The sequence below is a fragment of the Scatophagus argus genome, chromosome 2 (assembly GCF_020382885.2).
Source record: "Scatophagus argus isolate fScaArg1 chromosome 2, fScaArg1.pri, whole genome shotgun sequence".
Taxonomy (NCBI): Eukaryota; Metazoa; Chordata; class Actinopteri; family Scatophagidae; genus Scatophagus; species Scatophagus argus.
Genome location: NC_058494.1, coordinates 888,295 through 900,663, shown reverse-complemented (window position 1 = coordinate 900,663; position 12,369 = coordinate 888,295). Strand labels below are relative to the sequence as shown.

At 39.8% G+C, this 12,369-nt stretch overlaps 1 protein-coding gene across 4 annotated transcripts in view; it reads left to right on the top strand.

The window, feature by feature from the left end:
* Positions 1–12,369, top strand: part of tenm3 (teneurin transmembrane protein 3) — a 293,504-nt gene that overhangs the window by 57,796 nt on the left and 223,339 nt on the right. The window lies entirely within an intron of this gene.

Genomic DNA, 12,369 nt, shown 5'->3' with positions numbered 1-12,369 from the left:
GTCCTCACCCTTATGATTTCTTTTCATGTTTGTTTTAATGTTTTTTTGTGTACTGCCTGTTCCATCCGTTTTTGCAAGGCAGACATAACAGCCAAAACAGATAACAAATACAACTGTTCAACATTTTACGAGTGGCAGACAAAGAGGAGGACCTTGGCCGTCCTTTCCCCAGGTTGTCGAAACTGGCTTTTGGGACATGGACTGTCATCTCACTGGTGGGGAAGGAGCCTAAGCTTGTGCATGAGGATTAGATATACTAGACTAGACTGACTAGATATAGTCAGTATATCTCCTTGAGAGGGGTTGGACTCATTTTTGGAGTTGCTGCCTGAATGTTGGCATTTACCATGGTGAACTAAAGGGTTCCTTCCCTGCCCCTCCGGGTCGGGGAACAGGTCCTCCCTGTTTGTGTATGCACCAAACATTATGCTCGAACATAATGGTGTCCATAAGTGAATTTAACACCAGGACATCCCACATTGCAGGTCAAGGATCGTAGTTGTATCAATGGATCTGAGGCTATATGTAATGGACACTTGGGTGAAAAGAGCAGCAGAGCTGTCAACTGATCACCGCTTGGTATTCAGTGGAATTAGTTGGGTTAGTGAGGGTTTGTTGGGAATGTCTGGCTGATGACTCTGTCTGTCTCTCTCTGTCTGATGGTCTTCAAGTCACACCTAAGGCAGAGGTTGACTGACTGCATTCTGGGAGTGCTGCCACTGATGAGGCAGCTGTTTCTAACCTGCGATCAGAATGTTGCTGGTGCAAGTTGCAGCCATGGCCTCAGGAAGGGGAAGCCGCACTGTTCACAGAGGGGATGGGGAGAAACTTACCTCAACTGAAAATTTAGTCGAACGGTAGAAGGAATGCTTCGAGCATCTCCTTAATCCCTCCATCATATATTCTGTGGAGGAACGAGGCCTTAGGGCACACCTAGGACATGATGTTCTGGGAATGCCTTCTGGGGAGGTGAACTATCTGTGCAGTTGTGTAGCCAGCTCACTGAGGTGTGCTGTTATGCTAAATTCAATACTGTCATACCAAGTTGATTGGCACACAAAAAAATAATGCAACATTGTAAAAACCTCTGTTTTATTAATATTCATATTCATGCAGTCAAGTGCTTCAGCTGCTTTATCCTTGCCTTCCTCCTCAATTTTCTCTCAAATGTGAACTTTGAAACCTGCAGATAACCTATAATTGACCTGGGCATACTGGCCAACAATGACTAATAAATGAAATCCCTGCAATGTGTCCATCTGTGTTGACTTGTCCTTGAACTGGACACTGAACCCCTAACCTCTTCCTGGTGTGTTGCTTCTGGCTGACCCTGATTTCACCCTGACCCCATCTCACAAATGCATATACTGATTTAAACAGAAAGGAAAGAAAATTGAGTAATTACAGCTCACACTTTCTATCACAGTCTTTCATCTCCTTTTATTTTCATCTCTCATTTCCTCCACACTTTTATATTCAATTACTTTCTGGTCTTCTGTGCTTAGTTCTCTTACAGACAACTACATCTCTTCAACTGCATTTCTTTTTTTTCTCTCTCTTTTTTAATCTGAGAGGAGAAAGGGAGATTAGGTGGGAGAAAGGAGAGGGCAGAAAATGGAGGGAGAGACAGAGAGAGAGAGAGAGATTATCTCAGCAGATTTGCATTTGTAAACTCAGTCAGATGGCATTGAATGGAAAGAGAGAAGTAAATGAAAAGACAAGATGAGAGAAAGAGTTATATAAATAAGGAAGAGGATTTTGGCAAAATAGAACAAAAGAGGGAAGCATGAGAGTGAATTGGAGAGGAAGGTGTAAGAGAGTGATGAATGAGAAAAATAAATCAATAAAAAAGAGCTGATGGATTATTTCAGATGAGCATTATAAGATTGACTTGATTATCCTGCTGACATGAGAACTACTGGGACAGATGGACAGAAAACCTGAGGTAGGCCTCAGACTGAAAGCTAATACAGCGTGCAAGTTACTATCTTTCATTAATCCATCTGTTCATTTTTTTAAATAATCAACCTCCTCCATTATTCAAAGATCATAAATTTTGTTTTTGCAGATTATGTTTTGTTTACTTGACTTTCTTACGTGCTGTGTTCTGTGCCCTGTCCATATGATATGGAGAAGGAAGTACTATGATGATCCTTTTCTATAGTTCCACATTATTCAACTGGGGTATGAATGTAGGGGCTGGACAGTGTTTCAGAGAAGGCTGATCAAGCCATGAAACAAATGACAGGCCTGTGGTGAGCTTACGTGGAGAGTTCAGCTTGTGATGTGGTTATGTGTTAAATGTTTTTTTGTACTGAGAGAGCCGCGTGATGTTGTGTACTTTGATTATCTACTGAATTGATTTAAACAAACTGCAGTAAGAGCTTGTAGCCTGCAGCTCTTCATCCAGCCAGTTCGCTGTATATATCTTATTGCATATTCCCTTATGCAATATTTCAAACTGATCTGCTGAGAAATAGCACTGAAAATGTCTTCTGTGTGAAGAACAACAATTTTTTTTTATAACTACAGAGGTTCTGCTACAAAAGTACTTAGTGCTGAGCAGAGCAGAAAGAGTTAGAGTTGGAAAATTTGACAAAGGTTGCTGTATTAATTTGTAGAAACTGAATAAAATAAGAGGGAAAGGTGTCCATAACAATATACAGTTACACTAAATGTTATGTGAGAATCACCACTGTATTGACATAACTTAAGAACAGTTTGTGCATACAAGTTAATATGATGCAGAAAGAGTGGCATCAGAACTGATACCTGACATCTGAACTGAAAAAGCTAGTGAGATGAGAAGTGAAGAGTTTTCTACAATAACAGAACATTCATTCATCCATTTTCTATACCGCTTATCTGTCAGGGTCACAGGGGGGCTGGAGCCTATCCCAGCTGACTACGGGCGAGAGGTGGGGTACAATCTGGTCTGGTCGCCAATTAATCGCAGGGCCAACACACAAAGACAGACAACCACACACGCGCACACACACTCCTAGGTGGGTAGGTGTAGAGTAGCCAATTAAACTAATGTGCAAGTCTTTGGGATTGTGGGAGGAAGCTGGAGTACCCGGAGAAAACCCACGCGAGCTTTCGAACTTGGGACCCTCTTGCTATGAGGCGACAGTGCTAACCACCGCACCACCGTGCCGTCCAGTAACAGAACAAGTAGTCAGTCAGTCAAGACAGTCAGAGGAAGAAAGGTGACAAAGTTGAACTGTTGAAATAGTCTGCGCTCCGTTTGTGCCACAGGGTGGCGCCTCCATTTGTTTTACCGCTGAGTACTGCAGGTATCACTTTTGTATATCTCTTCTTCTTGACTTCCTCACCTTCAGTAATGTGGATGCTGGTGAAGGCGTCAAGCCACGACCGTTTGTTGCCGTTTATTGTTCGTGTTACAGAATATGCTGTGAGACCTGGCTTTATATGGTGCTCACCTATAAATAAATGCACCGTGTGGAAATCCCTTCACTTCGTCTGATGCCTTGCAACTTTATTTAAGTTGAAACTATGCTAGCAACTATGGCTAAGCTTCCCTCCAACTCCACGTTACAGTGTGCGTGTGTGTGTGAAAGTCAGCATATTGTAGAAAGTGGTGAGGTGAATTACTAGGACAGTTATCTTGTTTTCTGGGCTAGATGACGCTCATTATCTCTGACATACGTGCACATGCACACACACACACACACACACACGTACGTCTAATAAGTCAGTTAGAAATCAGTTTGAAAACTCATGCATACAGTTTTGGAAATGCGTTGCAAATACACAAACGTGCTGCAAATGCACACAGCACAACCAAATAGAGAAATGCACTGTAAATTCAGGCAACACAACACACAGAAAAGGACAGCAGTGCTGCTCATGGCTCGGACACCCTTGTTGTTGCTGCAGTTTCTGACTCGTAAAGATGTTGAAGTGGGATCATGTATCATCCCTTCATGTTTATGTTGTGGACCAACATCATGCTTCGACTCTAGTCTGCACAAGCTTGGAAAGTGAATGCTGCACGCACCAATCTGACTTCAGTAACTTCATGGGTCACAAACCTTTGCAAAATAACTGTATCCAAGTCATGTTAGGCACTACTGTCCTCTGGAATATGTGGTTTAATGTGTCTGAATAATATACTGGAGCCTAATACTGGAAACACTGTTGTCAAGGTTTGTTGTGTGTTGTCGTTCTTTGCAGTGTATTTGTCCGTATGGTTGTGTTGTGTGTTTTTGGCACATATGTAGCCAAAGTGATGAAGGTGTTTTCCCAGTTTTCCTTTGTTTTGTCTATTTGCTTTGCTCAGCGCAGTACAGCAGAGTTCTTTTGGCCATGCTTACATTGAGCTCTCAGTATTTCATATATTATAGAACTCGTCATATTTTCAGGCGTCCGGGAAGCAATTGGGGGTTAACTGCTTTGCTCAAGGGCACATCAGCAGGCTAATAGAAGGGGGGTAGAATTGATTAATCACTCCACGACACCCAATTTTTTTTTTCCTGCTAGTCCGGTCACACCTTCCTAGACCTCCCTCATGTTGTTCTCCTTCAGCTTCTGCTCCACCTTTCTCCTGTAGCTGTCCTTAGCTTCCCCCACGCAGTGTTTCACCTCCTGCTGTGCTGCCTTCATGGCCTCCCTGTCTGCTCCGGAAGGCAGCCTTCTTTTTGTTGAGGACAGCTTTGACTTCCCATGTTACCCATGGCTTGTTATTAGGGTAACAGCGGACAGTCTTAACAGGGGAGACCACGTCTGCGCAGAAGTTCAGGTAATCTGTCAGACAGTGTGTCAGCCCCTCTGTGTCCTCATCATGTGGGTTGATCAGCACATCCTTGGCTGTGGTGTTGTAGCAGTCTCTCAGGGCACTTTCCATCTCAGCGGACCAACTCCTGATGGAGCGTGTTGTCACTGGCTGCTTTTGGACCAGGGGGGTACAGTCACTGTAGGTGAACCAGGCTGTGATCCGACCTCCCTAGTGGGGGGAGGGGCATGGCGCTGAAGTTGTCTTCTTCAGTGTCGGAGTTGAACAGCCTCAAAAAGGCTCCATCACACACACGTTCTCAGTCTTATCACGCAGTGCAGTCCAGCCTTTTGAAACCCGTCAGTGATCGTGGATTTTTTCACACTGTTCTATGCTGTCAGAATCCATTTATCCATTCATTTACGCCAAGCTTACATGCAGCAGCTCTATTTCCTTCTTGGACAGCCAGTTCGATTGCTTTTAACTTAAATGCTGCATCATATGCATTTGTTCGAGTGTTTTCCATGATGAGGGTGTGTGCATGACGTGCAGAATGACTGTTAAAAGTTACGCTTAAAACTAGCGTCTTCCTCTTCGCATCACCTCTTCCACCTGTCTGTCTCGCTTTTGTGCTTCCTGCTTAGAGGGCCCCCTGGAGGCCGTTAACCTGTAAAAATTTATAAATTAGTCACATCGTTGTTCAGGCTGCAGAGTTCAAGGCGTGGGAAAAAAGTAGCAGCTTATAGTCCGGAAAATACGGTACAGTGCTATCTAAAACAACAGATTCTTGTTCAAGGAGGCACTTTTTGTGCACTTCACTTCAATTACTCCCTCAAAAAGAGAGTTGATTGAATAATTTACAGCACTTGTCTGAGCCATTCTAATTTCTACAAGAGTCAGAGGCACAGAGGGGCTGCTTTTCCTGTTGAGAGTGAATGAACACTTCCTTGGGGATATCAGCCATGCACCTGTTTTCAACTTCCAGCTCTGTTCAAATCACATCTAATTCATCCACACTGCAGATTCAGTCAACAGGTGCAGAGGCCAGTATGCAAAGCCATGAGTCCTCATGGACAGATGTGGATCTTTGTTGTTACTGTATGAAAAATGTTTAATTATAGGTAAAAGCCCTGCATTCAACATTATACTTAAATATGGATACTTAATCAATGTATATAAATAAATGTATAAAATAAATAAAATGGCCCCTTTCAGCTTCATAGAATTTTTATTGTTACTGATACATTGGTGCAACATGTGCACACTTTATTAATTCATTGGAGCTCTTAAAGCCAGGCTATTCACTGAACATAAAAATTAATAGCAGACTGATTAACAGAAGCAGAGGAGGCAGCATACAGTTCTCCTGTGGTAAACTGTTAGCAAAAACAGCCTTCTTGAAGCTCCAGCTCCTTTCTGCATGCAGTGCATCTCCACAAATACACTGAGTTACTCATGAAGAACAGACACACACACACACACTGAAACACACGCAGAATTTCAGAACATTCAAATGGTCAGTTAATTACAAACACAGACAGAGAAGAACATGTTCAAAACCCTCAAGCTTGGGCGGTTTTGTGTAATAAATATATATTTCTCTCTTTGTAATTTGGATATGCAGCATTGGCAAACAAACAAACTGTACCAAAGCAGGAAGTCAATCTCTAAACTTTTCAACCAAGGTTTGGTGTACAACCAGAGTAACAGTTGTGCTGTGAACAAAACAAACATGAAATAATAGAACCTGTGCTTTTTGGATTGTATTTATCAAGGTGGAAGATAAGATAAAATAAGAAAAGATAGAACTTGATTAATCCAGAAGGAAATGCTTGGGGTTGCTTAAAAGAGCACATTACAGTATACTATTTACAGGTTAAAGAATAATTGAATTGCAAAACAAATTGCTAAGGCACCAGTGTATTTCCCTGGTCAAGGCCACGCACTAATTCAGGCTAATACATAAATGATAGTAAAAAAAAAAAGATGGTTGGAAAACAAAATGCTAAATAGGAGGTAAGAAGGTGAAACCAGTGCCTCGTGCAATAATAGCATTAATAAAAAAAACAGTACTAGTAGTACTGCACGATACTGTAAACTGACATTGCATGTGATACTGTGGATTCATTGCATATTGCAATGATGGTATCACTTGATATAGATGTTGCGTTTTGTACAGTAGAAGTGATAACAAATATGCTCACAATTCAGCCTGTTTCAGCTTCCCTACCGGGGAGGCGTGATAGAGTTTGATGGCCACTGGTAGGAAAGGCCTCCCATGGCATTCTGTGGTGCCCCTCGGTGGTCTCAGTATATGGCTGAATGTGCTTCGATACAACTTCAGTGTGGCGTGCAGGGGATGAGACGTATTGTTCATAATACTGAGAAGTTTTCTCAACATTCTCGTCTCCTACACCTCCTGCAAAGACTCCACTTCCACTCTCCAGGACAGAACCAGCTTTCCTGATGAGCTTGTTGAGTGTTGGCGTCAACTTTTTTCATTCTGCTGCCTCAGAACACTACAGCATAGACGATTACACTGGCTATCACCAGAGTGATAAAAAAAATCAGCAGCATTGTTCTGCAGACGTCAAAAGACCAAAAGTCTCCTGACAAAGTACAAGTGGCTCTGACCTTGTTTATACACACCATCATTATTTTTGGACCAGTCCAGCTTACTGTCTATGTGGATGCCCAGGTACTTGTAGCAGTCCACAATGTCCTCCTCAGTACCCGAAATGCTGATTGGATTTGGGGGGGGTCCTCCATTTCTCCATATGGGGCTGATAGACAAACTGCAGGGGGTCCAGAGATGGTTACACTATTGATTTGAGGTGCTTCAGGACCAGCCTCTTAAATGATTTCATGACTTGTGAAGTCAAAGTCACTGGCCTATAGTCACTGTGTGTGTTTAGGTGTGATAAGAGTAGCACTGTTTTCTTATTTATTCATTTTGCCGTGCTTTTTAAGAGCTTTTTTTGTTTTTTTTACTTGAATTCCAACCTCTAAGCATTTGAAACAGAACAGACTGATGCAATTCACAGTTACAACACAGTCAAACAAGACATTTAAATCACATACACATATTTCTAGTATCCATGAAAATTAGCTGTGTTTTGTTGTGGTTGTTTTACATCATTAATACCTGTTTTGGTATTATCAAGACTCTAATTAATCATTATGTGACACAATAAAAACAGTGAAGGTTTGGGTGCAAGAGTGAACACAAAGTGCTTAATTAGTATTTAAGTGCAACGCAATGCAAACTCAATATATTGTGGCTTTTGCAAGTATAGGCCTTGTTTTATTTTTGTGTAGGATTTCACTGGATTTCTGGTAAAGCTTGTTTCCTTTACTTTAAGTATTTAAGATGCGAACCAACATTGTCTTTTGTATGAAAATACAAATACAAAAATGCAATACAAAAATAATACAAAAACAAATATTTACTCAATATTTGGAAGAATCAAATAAATATCTGAGAACTCAATATGCTCTGTAATTTGTGAAGCAGTTGCAGAAAGTGAGTTAGCAATAAACACTTTGAGGGATGGATGCCTGCCAGCTTTATGCTTTATAAAAATTAGAGGGTGTGGGGGTTTAAAATGCAAATCTGACTAAAGTATAAATGGAATGTCTGTGAGATTGTATGCATTATGCATTATATCAGCAGTCCCCAACCTTTTGTGTGCCACGGACCGGTTTAATATCAGACAATATTTTCATGGACCAGCCTTTAAGGTCTGGTGGAAAAATATAAATATAACAAAAAACGTGAATCCAATGTGTATTTCAACTTTATTAGCAGCGTCTTTGTAACATTGCGCCAACAACATAACATTGGTAACATCCTCTCTGCCCCCTAACGCTGTCCAGTCGCTATGGTAATGTTTAAACATGCCTTCAAAATAAGATACACCGCAAAAACAAAAAAGTGCATGAAAAATACAACTCACCATAACGCTGAATCAGTGGGAGCCCTGAGCCTGTTTCTTTGTAAGGAGACGCTCCCATCTAGGGCGTTTGTTTTTTACTCATTTTGCTAGCTTGTGGGTTTATTTTTAGCGGTAATGTATCACGTGACTGAGACAAGCATCTAGAGTGAGTCATAGACGGATGTAACAGAGAGAATCCGGTCTTTTTTCAAAATAAAACATCGTTCAGACTCAGATAATGAATAAAATGGAAATTAGATGAGTTACTTTCTGTGTGGCTCGGTACCAAATGACCCACGGACAGGTACCGGGCTGCAACCCGAAGGTTGGGTACCCCTGCATTATATTACAGCTTCAAAATAAATGAACATGTTAAGAAAATTTCAATTCCAGGTTTGTTTTGTGAGAACAAACAACAGCTCTGAGAGAATAAATAAATAAATATCTATAGCACCTCCTGTTCTCCTTAATCAGTCATTATTTATAAATTGCATGTAATTTCAATAATCTGAATAAGAACATATGGCAAATGAATCAATGATACTGCTCACTTGTTTCCCAGAACAGCTTTAATCTGTCTTGTTCTATTTTCATTACAATAGATTATAGACAATACAAAATAAGATTATTTCCAATGAAAAGAATAGAATGCACAAATCAAGTCCATAGAAGCAACCACACAGACACACACACATGCATGTGCACACACACACACACACACACACACACACACACAGCAGTCCAGCAGGTCCAGAAGGTGGGCGATTTAAGGCTCAGTGTCTCAGATTAAGTTGGCAGCTTATAAAGTTGTCTGACCACGACTGGCAGTCTTTGCTCAACCTCTCTCTTTGTCTCACACACACACACACACACACACACACACACACACACACACACACACACACACACATACACACACACACACACTGGCAACCTGACATTTCAAAATAAAGGATGAAACAGTTTTTTGTGAAGCGTTACAGTCAGGTTACAATTAATTTACATTCATAATCATGCAATTGCATGATACATCGAGAGCAATTAACATTTAAGTGTCCCTTCATGCTGTGATGAATAGAAACACGTCAGAACAGCTATGCATTGCAGGTGCAAGTGGTTTATACTCAAGGGTATGAGGGTATGAAGGTTGCTTTGTGACCTCCGTACTAATGAAAACATTTGAGGCGGATTAGCTAGAGCGGGAATCTACATCAAATGTATGAATGAAGAATCCATGTACAGAAGAAGCTTTAATGAACCAGATGAATAGAGGTGAGACAGTATGACATGAATGTTTGTGTCTAACCTGACTACTACCAAACACCCGATAACCCACAATTACATTCTTCTTATGACTGATAGTGATAAAATAACTTACGCACATTTGAGTGATGGAAAGGCTAAAGTGTAGGGAGCAAAGATCACTGATTAAATATTAATTGAATATTTTTCCTTCCTCTCTGAACCCTTGTATTTGTATTGTCAAGTGCATTCATGTTGTCCTTCTCTGATACTGTAAAATAACGTTCACACCGGCGACATGTTTCTCTCTCTAGTCAACACTGCACAGCTTTAACTAGCTGTAGCATTTTGACGTCATGAGCATGACAAAGGAGTGCTGCGTTTTTTTCTTTTTCGTGGTCACCGGCAGACCACAAACCAACTTTAAAGGTCAATGAAAGCAATTTGGCTTTGTATGATGGTCTTTATATATATATATATATATATATATAAGATCATTGATATGATAAATAGCCAATACAGTAAAATCCATTTCCCAGGGTCTCTGCATCTTTGTCACTCTTTTAATGAGCACACTGGATGTGCACAGCTCACAGCATGTTAACCAACCAACCAACATCTGAACATGAGAGCATGCTACTTCTCATGAACTGATCACACAAAAATGCATACGGTAAAAACACTGTCAATGGTGAGGAGCAATTTTGTATGTGCTATTATTGTTGTTGTATCACTTTCAGATGAGGCCTTGCTGTTACACTCACAGAAATATTTAGGCCTAATTTGTCGGGTTTATGTATTTCAATTACATATAAAATTTCCATCCATTTGGATTGAATAAATTTAACATAAACACACTAATAAACTTAATGTGATGTGTATTTGTCAGTGAAATGCAAATTGAACAATTAAGAATGAGATTTGTGTAACAATTATCAATAAAACCAATGTGTTAGAAATACACAATGATAGTTATATATTCATCATGAATAAATTCAATTTATTCATTTATTATATTGAATTACATTTCATTAATGATATTAATTATAATAATTGTATAATTATAATACATTTATTAATTTATTATATTGTTATTTATAAATTTATTAATTTATTATGAAAACTGAGTTCTTGCACTAGCCCACTTTAAATGAAACGCATAAAGTTTACGTACTCGATGTAATTAACCCAATGCATTTTTAAACAGATCAGAACAGAATTAGTTTTTTTCCAGTAAACCTGTACCTACAATCATTCAATCATAACATTTTATTTATTAGACGTGGCACCTTAGGGCACAAGGTAGCAACACATCACACCATACCACCGCCACTCTGCATGATACACACCAATACCAGAGGAGCTACTGTAACAAGATATTCTTGGGGCACAGAACCATTGCTTATGCATGTGCTCATACATGTGTTGGGGAAAAAAAGGAAATGCCCTCATATTCTAGCATGCACAAAATAGACACGAAAGTAAACAAAAAACACCAAAATGAATTCACTCATTTGTGCACATTAAGATTGAGAAAGTTAAAGCTAAATTTTCAAATTTTACTTGTTTTGTCACAAAATTCAGATGAATAGCCTAATAAATTAATACATTAAACTAATTCAAAGGAATATTGAACTTGCTTCTAGTTTCCATGAATCCAATTTTGAAATATGGATGTAAAACAATCCTTTCTACGCCAGTGAGAAATTGCTTCAAGTCAATACCTGAATGGCTAAATCAACCTGAACACAGTAATAACTTACAGTTCACTAACACTTAAAGAAATCCCTAACACATTTACATAACAATCCAAATCACTGATATACAGTTTAGTGTTTGGGTGGCTTTGTACAGCCACAAGTATGCATTCAAACAATGCATATGCAGTAACAATGCAACATAACAATGTAAACTCAAACAAGTGCAGAAATTTACAGCGCTAAATTCTCCAGTGGGCAACTGAAGTTCAAATGTACACTTGAGGTCTTTTTGGCACATAAATCAGTCCAAAAACCAACACCAACATCTGGAGTCTTGTCAGGACTGGCACTGAATGATGTTGATGCCCATCGCTGTCTGTAAACTCTGAATCAGCCATGTTCAACGTTTGGAAAAAGATCTTTCTGCGGCAATAACAAACTCCCTCAAGAACTCTGTTTAACTGTAAAGATTGAGGTAAATCAACCAGGATAACTGTAAAGTTTACAATATAACAACATTTTAAAGATTCCCAGAGAGCCATTTTTGTCATTTTAGCCACTATCATAACAATCCAAAACTTTACAATATAAAATCCTCTACAGGATATTATGCCACATATTAAGAAACGTGCTCCGCCAAGCACACACACTGCAACGTCGCCACTGACTGACCGTTAGAATTCAAATAGATGTGTAAAGCTGGAGGGTAGCAACACATTACTGTCTGGACACGAAGCAGGCGGTCAAGTTCGCTATA